This window comes from Lutra lutra, chromosome 3 (genome assembly GCF_902655055.1).
Source record: "Lutra lutra chromosome 3, mLutLut1.2, whole genome shotgun sequence".
NCBI classification, from domain to species: Eukaryota; Metazoa; Chordata; class Mammalia; order Carnivora; family Mustelidae; genus Lutra; species Lutra lutra.
In genome coordinates, this window is record NC_062280.1 from 70271961 (window position 1) to 70284118 (window position 12158).

The window sequence follows — 12158 nt, forward strand, 5'->3', positions numbered from 1 at the left end:
TTATGTTACTTTTTTTTCCTTAAAAAAATTGTAGTAAAATTCACTTAACATAAAATTTACCATTTTAACTATTTAAGAACGTGCAATTTGGTAACTTCCAGTACATTGACAATGTCATGCAACCATTGCCACTATGTAACTCCAGAACATTTTCATCATTCCCAGAAGAAACTGGGTACTAATTAAGTGGTCACTCCTCTTCCCCTCACCTCCCCCAGCTCATGGGGCTCATTTGCTTTCTGTGTTTATGGATTTGCCTGTTCTGGATATCCGGGAACATATAATACGTGGCTTTCTGTCTCTGGCTTCTTTCACTTAGCATAATGTTTGCAAGATTCATCTTGTAGTAGGTATCAGTACTTCAGTCCTTTTTATGGCCAAATAGTACTACACTGTATCGATATATCACAATTTATTCATCATCAGGTTGATGGATATTTTGGTTGTTTTCACCTTTTGGCTATTGTGAACAGTGCTGTTACAAACATTTGTTTACAAGATTTTGTTTGAACACCTGGTTTCAATTTTCTTGGGTGTATACTTAAGAGTGGAATTGCTGGGTCATGTAATAACTATTTTTAATTGTTTTGAGTAACTGCCAGACTGTCTTTTCAAATGCTTGATTGTGTTCTTTAATGGACAGAGGTTTTCATTTTAACAGAGTCCAGTTTACGTAGTTTTTCTTTTGTTGGTTGTATTTTTAGTTCGTAGATTATCTAAGAATCCATTGCCAGATCCAACACTGTGAAGATTTACGTCCATGTTTTTTTCTAAGAGTTTTATAGTTCTAACCTTTTTTTTAAAAAAGATTTTATTTATTTATTTGATGGAGATTACAAGTAGGCAGAGAGGCAGGCAGAGAGAGAAGAGGAAGCAGGCTCCCCGCTAAGCAGAGAGTTGATGTGGGGCTCCATCCCAGGACACCAAGATCATGACCCGAGCCGAAGGCAGAGGCTTTAACCCACTGAGCCACCCAGGTGCCCCTAGTTCTAACTTTTTAAAAATAGATTTTATTTATTTATTTGTCAGAGAGAGAGCACACAAGCAGGAGGAACGGCAGGCAGAGGGAGAAGCAGGCTTTCCGCTGAACAAGGAACCTGATGCAGGACACCATCCCAGGACCCTGGGGTCGTGACCTGAGCCAAAGGCAGGCACTGACTGAGTCACCCAGGTGTTCCTAGAGCTTTAACTCTTACGTTTAGGACTGTGATCCATTTTGAGTTTATTCCATATATGGTGTGAGGTAAAGATTCAGCTTTATTCTTTTGCATATGAATATCCCACTGTCCCAGCACCATTTGCTGAAAAGACTCTTCTTTTCCCATTAAATGATATTGGTACTCTTGTTGAAAATCAATTAACCATAGATATATGGGTTTATTTCTGGACTTTCAGTCCTATCCCATTGATCTTTATATCTGTCTGTATGACAATACCATATTGTTTTTTGATTATTGCAGTTTTGTGCTAAGTTGTAAAATTGGGAAGTGTGACCTTTCACATTTCTTCTTTTTCAAGATTGTTTTGACTATTCAGGATGCTTTGCAATTTCATATTAATCTTAAGGTCAGCTTATCTATTGCTACAAAAAATGGAAGTTGGAGTTTTGATAAGGATTGCATTTAATCTGTAGTTAAATTTAGGGAATATTGCCATATTAACAATATTAAGCCTTCTAATCCATGAACAGGGGATGTCGTTCCGTTTATTTAGGTTTTCCTTAATTTCTTTCAATAGTATGTAGTTTCCAGTGTATAAGTCCTGTGTCTCCCATTAAATTTATTCCCAAGGATTTTATTCTTTGTGATGATACTATAACTGAAATTACTTTTTAAATTTTCAGGTCATTTTATTGCTTATATGTAGGAATATTATTCATTTTTGTATATTGAAGTTACTATTATTATTAAGGGAATTGTATTCCCACCAGTGCATCCTTGAGAATTTTTGTTAATTCTTTGGGTTTAACGGTCACTCTCTGACCCACAGTCTATCTAAATGCTGAAGGATATTGCCATCCTCCTTAGTCTAACCTATCTGGGTATGAGCATTTCGGCCCTACTTTATTAACAAGAAGTTAATGCTCTTAAATTAACCATAAGTAATACTTTATTTGAAAATGCTGACTGAAATGTTGGGGAGGAGAGAAAAGAGAGATCTGGGAAATAAGTTTATATTCATCTTATTTTTAAGTGTATTTTTTTTTGTTGTTCAGTGTATTTGGATAGTTATAAAAATGTCTTTTGATTACTTATTATATAAAATTAGAGTTTCAGGATTAAAATCCCCATAATTCTACCACTCACAGATAACTACAGTTAATATTTGGATTACTCATAGATGCTGAAAATGAGTATTGTTAACATTGCTAAGATTATGTTCTACATATAATTTTTATCCTTCCTTTTTTTTTTTTTTACATCAAAGTTGCCTAATAATGCCTCACTGTTAGGAAACATAATTTAAATATACTATAAAGATAAGTAATAGTAATTTTTGACATTTATTTGGGACAGCCACTTCTGGCAGGTCCTTTATTTATTTATTTTTTAAGATTTTATTTATTTATTTGACAGAGGAAGATCACAACTAGGCAGAGAGGCAGGCAGAGAGAGAGAGGAGGAAGCAGGCTCCCTGCCAAGCAGAAAGCCTGATGCAGGACTTGATCTCAGGACCCTGAGATCACGACCCGAGCCAAAGGCAGAGACTTAACCCACTGAGCCACCCCAGGTGCCCCTGGCAGGTCTTTTTAATGGGTCCTTCTTTTTCTTTCTTAAAATTAAAGTAATGTGGGGCACCTGGGTGGCTCATTGGGTTAAAGCCTCTGCCTTCAGCTCAGGTCATGATCCAGGGTCCTGGGATCGAGCCCGGAATCGGGCTCTCTGCTCAGTGGGAAGCCTGTGTCCTCTTCTCTCTCTCTCTGCCTACTTGTGATCTCTATCTGTCACATAAATAAAATCTTAAAAAAAAAAAATTAAAGTAACGTATGCATTTGGTTAAAACAATCAAATAGTTCTGAATGATTCATAATGAAAGCACCAATGCTTTTCCTCTCTTTTCCAGAACACAGTCCTACTCTCCTGGATGCAATCACTTTTAATTCCAATTTTGTAACTTTTGAGGGATATAAAAACCATCATATTTCAGATAATATTTCTCTCCTGATAGTTCTTGATTTATCAACTTTAGATATTATCTGTTGACCTCTTGACCTTTCCCTTTTTACTCATCACATTTCAAGGCCTGACCAGATATTAAGGGGCATTGGCCCTAAATATTAAGAGCAGCTAGAACTTCCTAAGCACTTTTTATATGTCAGGCGCCCTGCTCTAAAGTTGCCGTTTTAATCCTTATAACAATCAATGAGTCTGTTTACATTATTCTAGTTTAAGGATGAGGAAGCAGAGGTTCAAAGAAGTATAGAAATTAGTCAAAAGGTGGCAGATCACATTTTCCAAAAAATGGCCATAACAGTATCTTTTGTTCCACCTGCTTTTCCAGAACACTGCCCTTCCCTCTTGCCTTGGAGTCTACTTCCCTCTTATTGAAACTGAGCAAGTGTTTGTAATTGCCTTGATGAATAGAACACTCTGGAAATACTGCTGCTTTATGACTTATGAAGCCAGGTTTAAAAAGGTGGAACAGCTTCTTACTGTCTCTTTCCTTGAGGGGATTCTTGCCCTTGGCATCCAAGTGCCATGCTGTGAGGAAGCCCAGGCTCCATGAAGAGGCATATGTTGATTTTCTGGCTAATAGTGCCAATGAATGTTCCAGCCAGCAGCTGGCATCAGTCACCAGATATGTGAGAAAACAGGCCTTGGAGTCATTCTGACCTTTCAGTCTCCCAGCTGAGGCCCCAGACATTATAGAACAGAAACCAATTGCCCCCATTATGCCCTGTCCAAATTCCTGGATCATGGAATCTCTAAGTGTGACAAAGAGGTGTTTTATGCCACTGAGTTTTGAGGTCATTTGATACACAGCAATAGGTAACCAGCAAATCAAGGCACAGACATCTAGTAAGTGACAGCCCTTGGGTTTGCATCTGGCTCTGTCCATCTCCAAAATCACTCTTAGCCAATAGACTCCATAAATCAGAAGCCTATTGTATTAGCTTGCTAGGGCTGGCCATAAAAAAATATCACAGACTGGGTGGTTTAAGCATATTTTCTCACAATTCTAGACACTAGATGTCTGAGATCAAGGTGTTGGCAGGGTTGGTTTCTTCTAAAGCCTGTTTCCTTGGCTTGCAGATGGCACCTGGTCTTGCCTTTGTGCTTGTCTGTGTCCTCTGCTCCTCTTCTTCTAAGGACACCGTCATATTGGATTACAGCCCACTCATATGACCTCATTTTACCTTAATTACTTCCTAGAAGGCCTTATTTCCAAATAAAGTCACATTCTAAGGTACTAGAGGTTAGAACTTTAATATTTGAGGAAGACAGAATTCAGCCCATTAAAAACTATGCACAGGACACTCTGGTATTCTTGGGCCTGGAGCTCTGGCTCCTATCTGGTTTATCTACCTCCTGCCTTTATCTACTTGCCCCCCAGGGCTGTGGCTTTAGACCCTGGCTGCCCATCAGTATCATCCGGTGAGTTCCAAACAGAAGAGTTATAGCTGGGTCCTACCCCAGACCAATCAAATCACAATCTGTGGGGCAGGCCTGGGTATCAGCAAGTTTTAAAAGTTTCTCCATGATTCTAATGTGCAGCCAGAGTTGAGGATGACCTCTCTGGGATGGAGAAGAGGTCTGACGAGAGCAGTCAGTGAGCCAGCCAGGAGAAGTGAGGGTCACTTGGGGCAGCAAATTGTTGCTTTGTTTAGAGAAGGAGAAATAAAAAATCCTTTCATGTTTCACAGCAGCTTAGACATGAGGAGGATGGGGTAGTAAGTGGAATAAAGAGCAGAAGATATGTGGAAATATCCATCCCACTAGTTAAGATTCAGAATTTTGTTATAGGACATTGCAAACCAGAAAAGGGAAAAGAGGAAAGTACAAGATAATTAATGGAAGTAAAGAAACGCACATGAATAACTAGTTTGGTATGAGTCTCCTCTATTGTAGCCTGGTCTTCATGATTTACTTTGGAGATTTGAAACTGAGCAGAATTTATTGACTCTATTTTATGAAATGCAAAAATCAACTGCCGGCATTATTGTTCAGTGTGGGAGCTCATTACCCACATGCCAGGCATCACAGGTTTCCATCTCCGCTCCCAATCGGAAGTCAGAGCAGCCGCAGCAAGTCCCCACCTAGCCTTGCCTTGGCCACAGACAGCACACCTCTACTCTGGACAGATTTTTCTTTCTTCCTGACTCCCAGTCTTCCCCTTCGGCTGTTTCTGGGACTGTATGTTGCTTGCAAATCGACATAGGGGATGTTGCCTATTCCTGAAGTCATTTATATTGGTATTACTGCAGTAAATTCTTTATGAAATAAAAATCAATAGTCACCAACATCCTGAGTAGTGAGGAAAATAATTGTTTATGGCACTCAGCTTAAGCTGTTCTGGTAATCACGTTGAAAAATACAATATTTATTCATTAGATCAAATTTAATGAGGCCTCCTGGCAGTAATTATAAAAATTACTGTAGCAGTAAATTACTAATGAGTTGTGATGTGCTTCCTACCTGTGAAGAAGGACTGGGGGTTGAAAAAGCCTGCTACCCAGATGAGGATGTGAGGGAGGGAGCCCCACAGGCCTGGCGCTGCTCTCTCACCCAGGCAGGAAAGGATCAGTGTACCTAGACCACAAAAGCAAACAAGAAAAAAGACCAAGGACACGCAAGCAGGGGGGGGGGGGGGGGTTCTTGCGGCTTCGAACAGGACCAAGATTAGAGCATTCTTTCCCCAAAGGTGAGCATCATCTCAGCCACTTGGAGTTGTCGGCATGCTGGGGTCACAGAGGAGCACTAATCTGATGCCTGGGAAGGACAAGGCTTCTTATTAAGCCTGGAAAACGATTCCAGACATATGCCGCCCTTCAAGTCTGAGGGCTTGACTCTGCCCGCCAAGGTGCAGGTTCAGCTCAGCGTTTTCAAAACCAGCCGCTGAGCGTGGCGCCTTCCCTGATGCAAGCACAGTTGATGGTTTTTACAAGCTCCTTGGGGTTTCTTCCTCTTCGGAAGGCTCAGAACTAGCTAGAATTTTTACTCTCCTATTTATAGTATGGAGCTAAGTTGTGTGTGTTTGTATGTGTGTTTTTAAGGGATGTGAGTAATTAATTTGATTGCGAGTCTATATGTAAAAAAGCCAAAAAAAAAAAAAAAAACATTGATCTGAGGGCAGGCACAGTTTTAAAAAATACTGTAACAATGAAATGGGAACATTAAATCTTGACAAGATATGGTTCAACATAGCTTCGTACTGTAGTTTTCTGGATTAATATAGACAGTGGATACCAGCTTATCCTATAACGGGGCTACTGTGTCAGTTCACAATGGTAGCCTTTGTTCACCAGACACAGAACTACAGCCTGCCCCTGAGGGACCAGCCATGCCAGGTGAGGGCCCCCTACCCACCAGCACCTGGAGTCTGGAAACCAGCAGAAACGCCCACCAAAGCCTCAGCATAGCGTCCCCCTCAAAAGCCCCGTCTCTGAATAGCAGGCAGGCTGTCGTCTGGAGTGACAGCTATCTATTCAGGTAGTGGCTGCTATTGTCTTCTTACTTGTAACACCAAGAGGATTTTTGTTTAACTTCAAGAATTCTGACAGCATCTCAGAATGTCGTACTCCAGGCGGGTTCAACCCCTCCTCTCATGGGGAGGGTGCAGTGACATTAGAGTGTACATTTTTTTCTTTAAATTGCAGATGCCTTAAAACAAGATTGTCAGGTTTGTTGGCTTGTCAGACTAAAGTATCAAGATTGTCACAGTGTATTATATCACTATAATATGATCATTGTACACGGAACTCATGAGTAATATTGTACTTAGTGGCGGGACTGAGTCACATTAACTTAAGAACAGTGAAAGCCTCGCATTTTACCAGACAATCTAGGAAACACAGCTGGCTACCTTGTGAGAAGTGAGGTGGGAATGTCATCATCCAGGGAAGGTCAGGAAGCCCCCTGTGGGGAGGGAGGTGCAGTAGCAGTGGCAAGCCAAGGGCCTTGCTGGGAGACCAGAGCAGAGGGGATTAGGAGGCTCCTTGGGGAGGCTGATTGAAGCACCTGATAGGAACTCAGAAAATAACTTTGGGAAGGAAGGTGTAGATGTCAATTTGTGAGTTTTCTCCACAATTAAAATCACATGTGGCTAAACTAGAAGCAGTTTGGAGAGGAATATTATTTTAGTATCTGCCCTGCCTTCTGGCCATTTTTTCACTCATGCATTCATTCATCCATACATCCATCCATCCATCCATCCATCCATCAGGTGTTATAAGCCCTATCTGTACCAGGCACTAGGTACCTGGTTATGTGGGTAACAGGCACAGTCCCGCCTGGCAGCTTCACAAGTACAAGTACAAATGAACACCCAACATCCATGTGGAAAAAGTGCTGGGGAGGCCTAACATATTTTGAGGAAGTGATGGGGAAGCTGAGGACTCAGAGGAGGAGCCGGACGGCATTCTTGGGCTGGAGAGTGCTGCATGCCCACGGGAACTGGTGGAAGATCAGAGGAACTGGAGAGAAGCACTGACCTCTGGGGCCAGACAGACCCGAGTTTCACCGGGAGCCAGTCAACCTCTCTTAGTTCTAAGGGACTAACCATCTGTAAGGGCCTCAGCACATAGTAGAAATTCAGTGCATGGAAACAACCAGTCTTGCTATTTATTGCTGTGTGGCAGTGTGAAGACTCCCAACTACCTGTTCTGTGCTAGGTGGACTTTGGGGGCAGGGGCTGGATAGACAAAGGTAAAGGCATGTGCAAGCATAACACCGCCGTTAGACCTGAAAGAGAATGCCGAAGAGAACAGAAGAGCTAGTACTTAACACTGATTCTGGAGAACAGTATCTCAAACTAAACATTCATTTACTTTGTTCATTGTTAAACAATACCTTCATGTATAGTAGGTTAGCTCGTACATCATAGTTTATTTGAGTGGTACTCCCTGGATTTGTTCAGTATACAAACTACACAAGCATACTCAAAATCCCTGAATCCAATACACTGTTCTTGAAGTGCCTACAAAGTGGTTAATTCAAAGTCTGTTCTTTTTTCCAAGGCAGACTAGTCTTGTGCCTACTGCTATTGAATAGTTCCTAAAACTGATAGGATTTACAGGGCTTATCTTTCCCAAAAGATCTTTGTAGATTCCTCTCACTAATGTTATGGTGAGCTGCGTTCAGATTTGCCTTTAAGAATTGCTAAAGAAGGGGGTGCCTGGGTGGCTCAGTGGGTTAAAGCCTCTGCCTTCGGCTCAGGTCATGATCCCAGGGTCCTGGATCGAGCCCCGCATCGGGCTCTCTGCTCGGCGGGGAGCCTGCTTCCTCCTCTCTCTCTGCCTGTCTCTCTACCTACTTGTGATCTCTGTCAAATGAATAAATTAAAAAAATCTTAAAAATAAAAAAGAATTGCTAAAGAAGTTAAATATTTATACCCTGAACCCTTCTAGAAGTCAAAGATGTCAGTGGTCAGAGTATTGGTACAGTTGGTTCTTTGACACCCATGAACTCCATTTCCCCAACTCTTGAGGTCAGGAGTTGCTTGGTGAGATGAAGAACCAAAGAGCATCCTTGTCATTCCTACCACAGCAGCATATCAAAGCATGGTTGAGATAATTTTCATGGGTGAGTTTTGAACATATTTATAAAACACTAACCTAACCTAGGTCTGGTATTCCAGGAAACTGGCTTGGTTAAATACATACTTTATTCCACTTGTCTTCTTCATTGGTATCTTCCCCTAGTTATTCTTGATATTAGCCATTGTTGAGGGTATAATGTACTTCATTAGAATTCCTGCTAGGTGGGACATAGCTTTTTCCAGCCTGTACTACCAGAAGATTATAAAGCTCTTATTGCTGTGAATTTTTGTCTAGAGGCAAAGCGTGCGCTGATGGGCTGACTGAGCTCTGTAACCAAAATGGCTGAACAAATGAGATGTGGGGATCTATACTGGCTTATCACTTTAGAATGCATAAAGCAGGGAGTTCTAGGGAGGGGGAATGGGGAAGAAGCAGGAGAGCAGAAACAGGCTGGAGACTCACCAGTCCTGCCAGGCACAGCTTTGTTTGGCCCGGACTGTCTGTGGTAGGCGAGGGCATACGCATATTCTCACGCGGCTCCACGCTCCCTTGCCTGCAAGCCCGCTGCCCCTGACTCTTTTTAGAGTGCCAGGTCTGAGTGTGGCTGAAAGAGCCGTCTGCAGAGCCTGCCACGTGCACATGGTCAGCTTTTTGTGGAAGCTGCTTATTGGGGGTACTTTAGAACTCAGCCTCTTTGTCCCACAAACAGCATACTTCTGTTGGTTTTTTCCCCCTAAATTGAACCACTCCTGTCCCTAATTGTGTCACTCCTGCTGTCACCTCCTAGCCATCAGAGCCAGTGGCATGGTTCTGATTGTGTTGCAGTGCGTCCTTGAAGCATTCTTTTTGTTGTGTTCAATGGCTCTCCTTCAGCTCATAACACAGTGGTCGCAATGGTTTCCTAGGGTCACCCATTCTCTGCTGAGGACCAGCCCAGAAAAGCTCAGTCGTAATGAACGGGGCTTCAGACGGACAGACACACACACGGGCTTGAGAGCCCTCCTGGCTTCGGCCACTCTAACAAGATTTTGTCATTTGTGGCTTTTGCACATTGGAAAAACTTTCATCTCTGAGTTTCTATGGGCTATAAATACTTGGTAGGTTAAAAAGGAATCATTCAGAACATGAAATAAACATAACCTGGCACGTACACAGCAACACACCTCAACGGAGCCCTTCAACTTGTAGGCCAGAGCTGCAGGAATCCGAGACAGGGTTTCCTTCATCTCCTCTCTCATTCACTTCCCTCCCGGGCTGGACACTGCTCTGGTTGATGACCTCTTTTGGTTGGATATTTTCCTAATGAGGCAGGAGGATTAGGTCTCCATGTTACTTACACCTTTTAACCATGAAGTGAAAACTGTTGATTTAGTTGAGATTGGGGGAAATTTGTACAATGTATAGAAAAAGTGATATGGAAAATCTGCATCTACTGCCAATCCCAAAATGATTCTGCTCGTGGGACACTGTCATTCTGAAAATTTCTGAAAAATCACTGCAATCCTGGTCTCTATGACTTTATTTGTCTTCTAAGTAACTGCTTTATTATTTTTTTTCAGATTATAAAATAAATAGGTAGTTCTTGTAAAAAATCTAATAGAGAAAGATAGACTCTGCAAAATAAAAATCAACCATATTTTCCAAAGATAGTATCATTAATATTTTGGTCCTATGCTTTTTCTTTTTTACATTGAGATATAAAATACATGTAGAAAAGTGCACAAATCATAAGTACACATCTCAATATTTAAAAGGTCTTTAAAGATAGTGTACATCCATGTCACCATCATCTAGATTAAAACATTTCTTGTACCATAGCAAACTCTGTTTGCCCTCTCCAACATGTGTAATGTACATATCACATTTTTATATTCCGTTCTCTCTGTATTATACTGTTGACTAGTTGTTTTACGTTTATCAGACATTTTTACAAAAATAAAGAAAATTCTCCATGGAATATTGCAGTCGGATCCTCTCACTTTATGTAGTATAATAAAATGTAAATTTTAAATTATATAGTATTTATATGATAAAATATTTATATAAGTTACCTTATAAAATATCAATAAAACCTCATGTTTACAGTATTACAAATATGTAATTTATATAATTACTGCTTTATATAGTATCCTTCTATGTCAGCAAACATAAAACATCTTTTTTAATGGTTGTATCCCATTATTAGGTGTACCATAATTTGTAAACTACTTCCCCATGGATAGACACTTAGCACTGTTCTCTTGTGATTGTATTTAAAAATTGCCATTAGGAAGCATCTATCATCAAACTTATCCCAAAGGCTTTGTAATCCTATTTTCCTGTTATTAAATATGTAAATACTTCCACATTTTTGTGTTGTCCATCTCTTTTGGTCTTTTTCTAGCATGCAGTCATCTTACAGCACGGCTGGGAGGACTGTGTATGCGTGCATGCGTGTGTGCGTGCCTGTGGGTGTGTGCGTTCTGGGCTTCTGTTACGCGGTAGCCCCAAGCCAGGCCAGTCTTGGAGCGGGATGGACAGAAAGTGTGTTTGGGTCTACTCACTATGTCAGGAGGTTTTAGAAGTCATTTAAAAATCCTCATCAGGGGGCGCCTGGGTGGCTCAGTGGGTTAAGCCACTGCCTTCGGCTCAGGTCATGATCCCAGGTCCTGGGTTCAAGCCCCACATCGGGCTTTCTGCTCAGCAGGGAGCCTGCTTCCTCCTCTCTCTCTGCCTGCCTCTATGCCTACTTGTGATTTCTCTCTGTCAAATAAATAAATGAAATCTTTAAAAAAAAAAAAAATCCTCATCAGGTTGCATTTCCTTTCTTCACAGATCATTCTAGTCTTTAAATTCACAGGAGCAAGAAAAAAATAAGGTATCTGGCTCAAGTCCTGTGATGCAGTCAAGTTGTTGTAATGTCACCCCTTCCACTTGATTGGAAAGCGCCGCCATGAATACACACAGTGCATTTTTTTTCTGCTGTAACCCATGAATATCACTGCCCTTGTTTCTCTGCATTAGCCACATCCCACCCCAGGCTTTTGGTGTGATAATCCTTGCTTTTTATTAGGACTTAAGAGTCTCTCATACAAAACTCCAGTGCTGTGGCTTGGCACATTTGCCGAATTTCGTATCAGGGGTTCATTCAAAAAAAATTTTTTTTAAAGGCCTCTTTTATTTTCAGTCAAAAGGACAAGTAAAAATAATTCTCAGAGATACGTGTTTAAAGGAAGAGGGGTTTTTATTAGGATGTTTATTTATATTAACTCTACAGAATTCTTTTTAGTCTTGAAGCCACAGGGATTGTTATTTCTTTGTCGTGGAATCCCTAGATCTTTGTGGGAGGCCTAGAAGAAATCAGTTTCTCTTCCATTTAAACAAATTCAGTTCATTTCACTTGTAGTGGCAGAGCACAGCAAAATCTTAATTTTCTCAGCCAAGGAGAGCAAAGACTGCCTGGGAATTTTTAAAATATGGA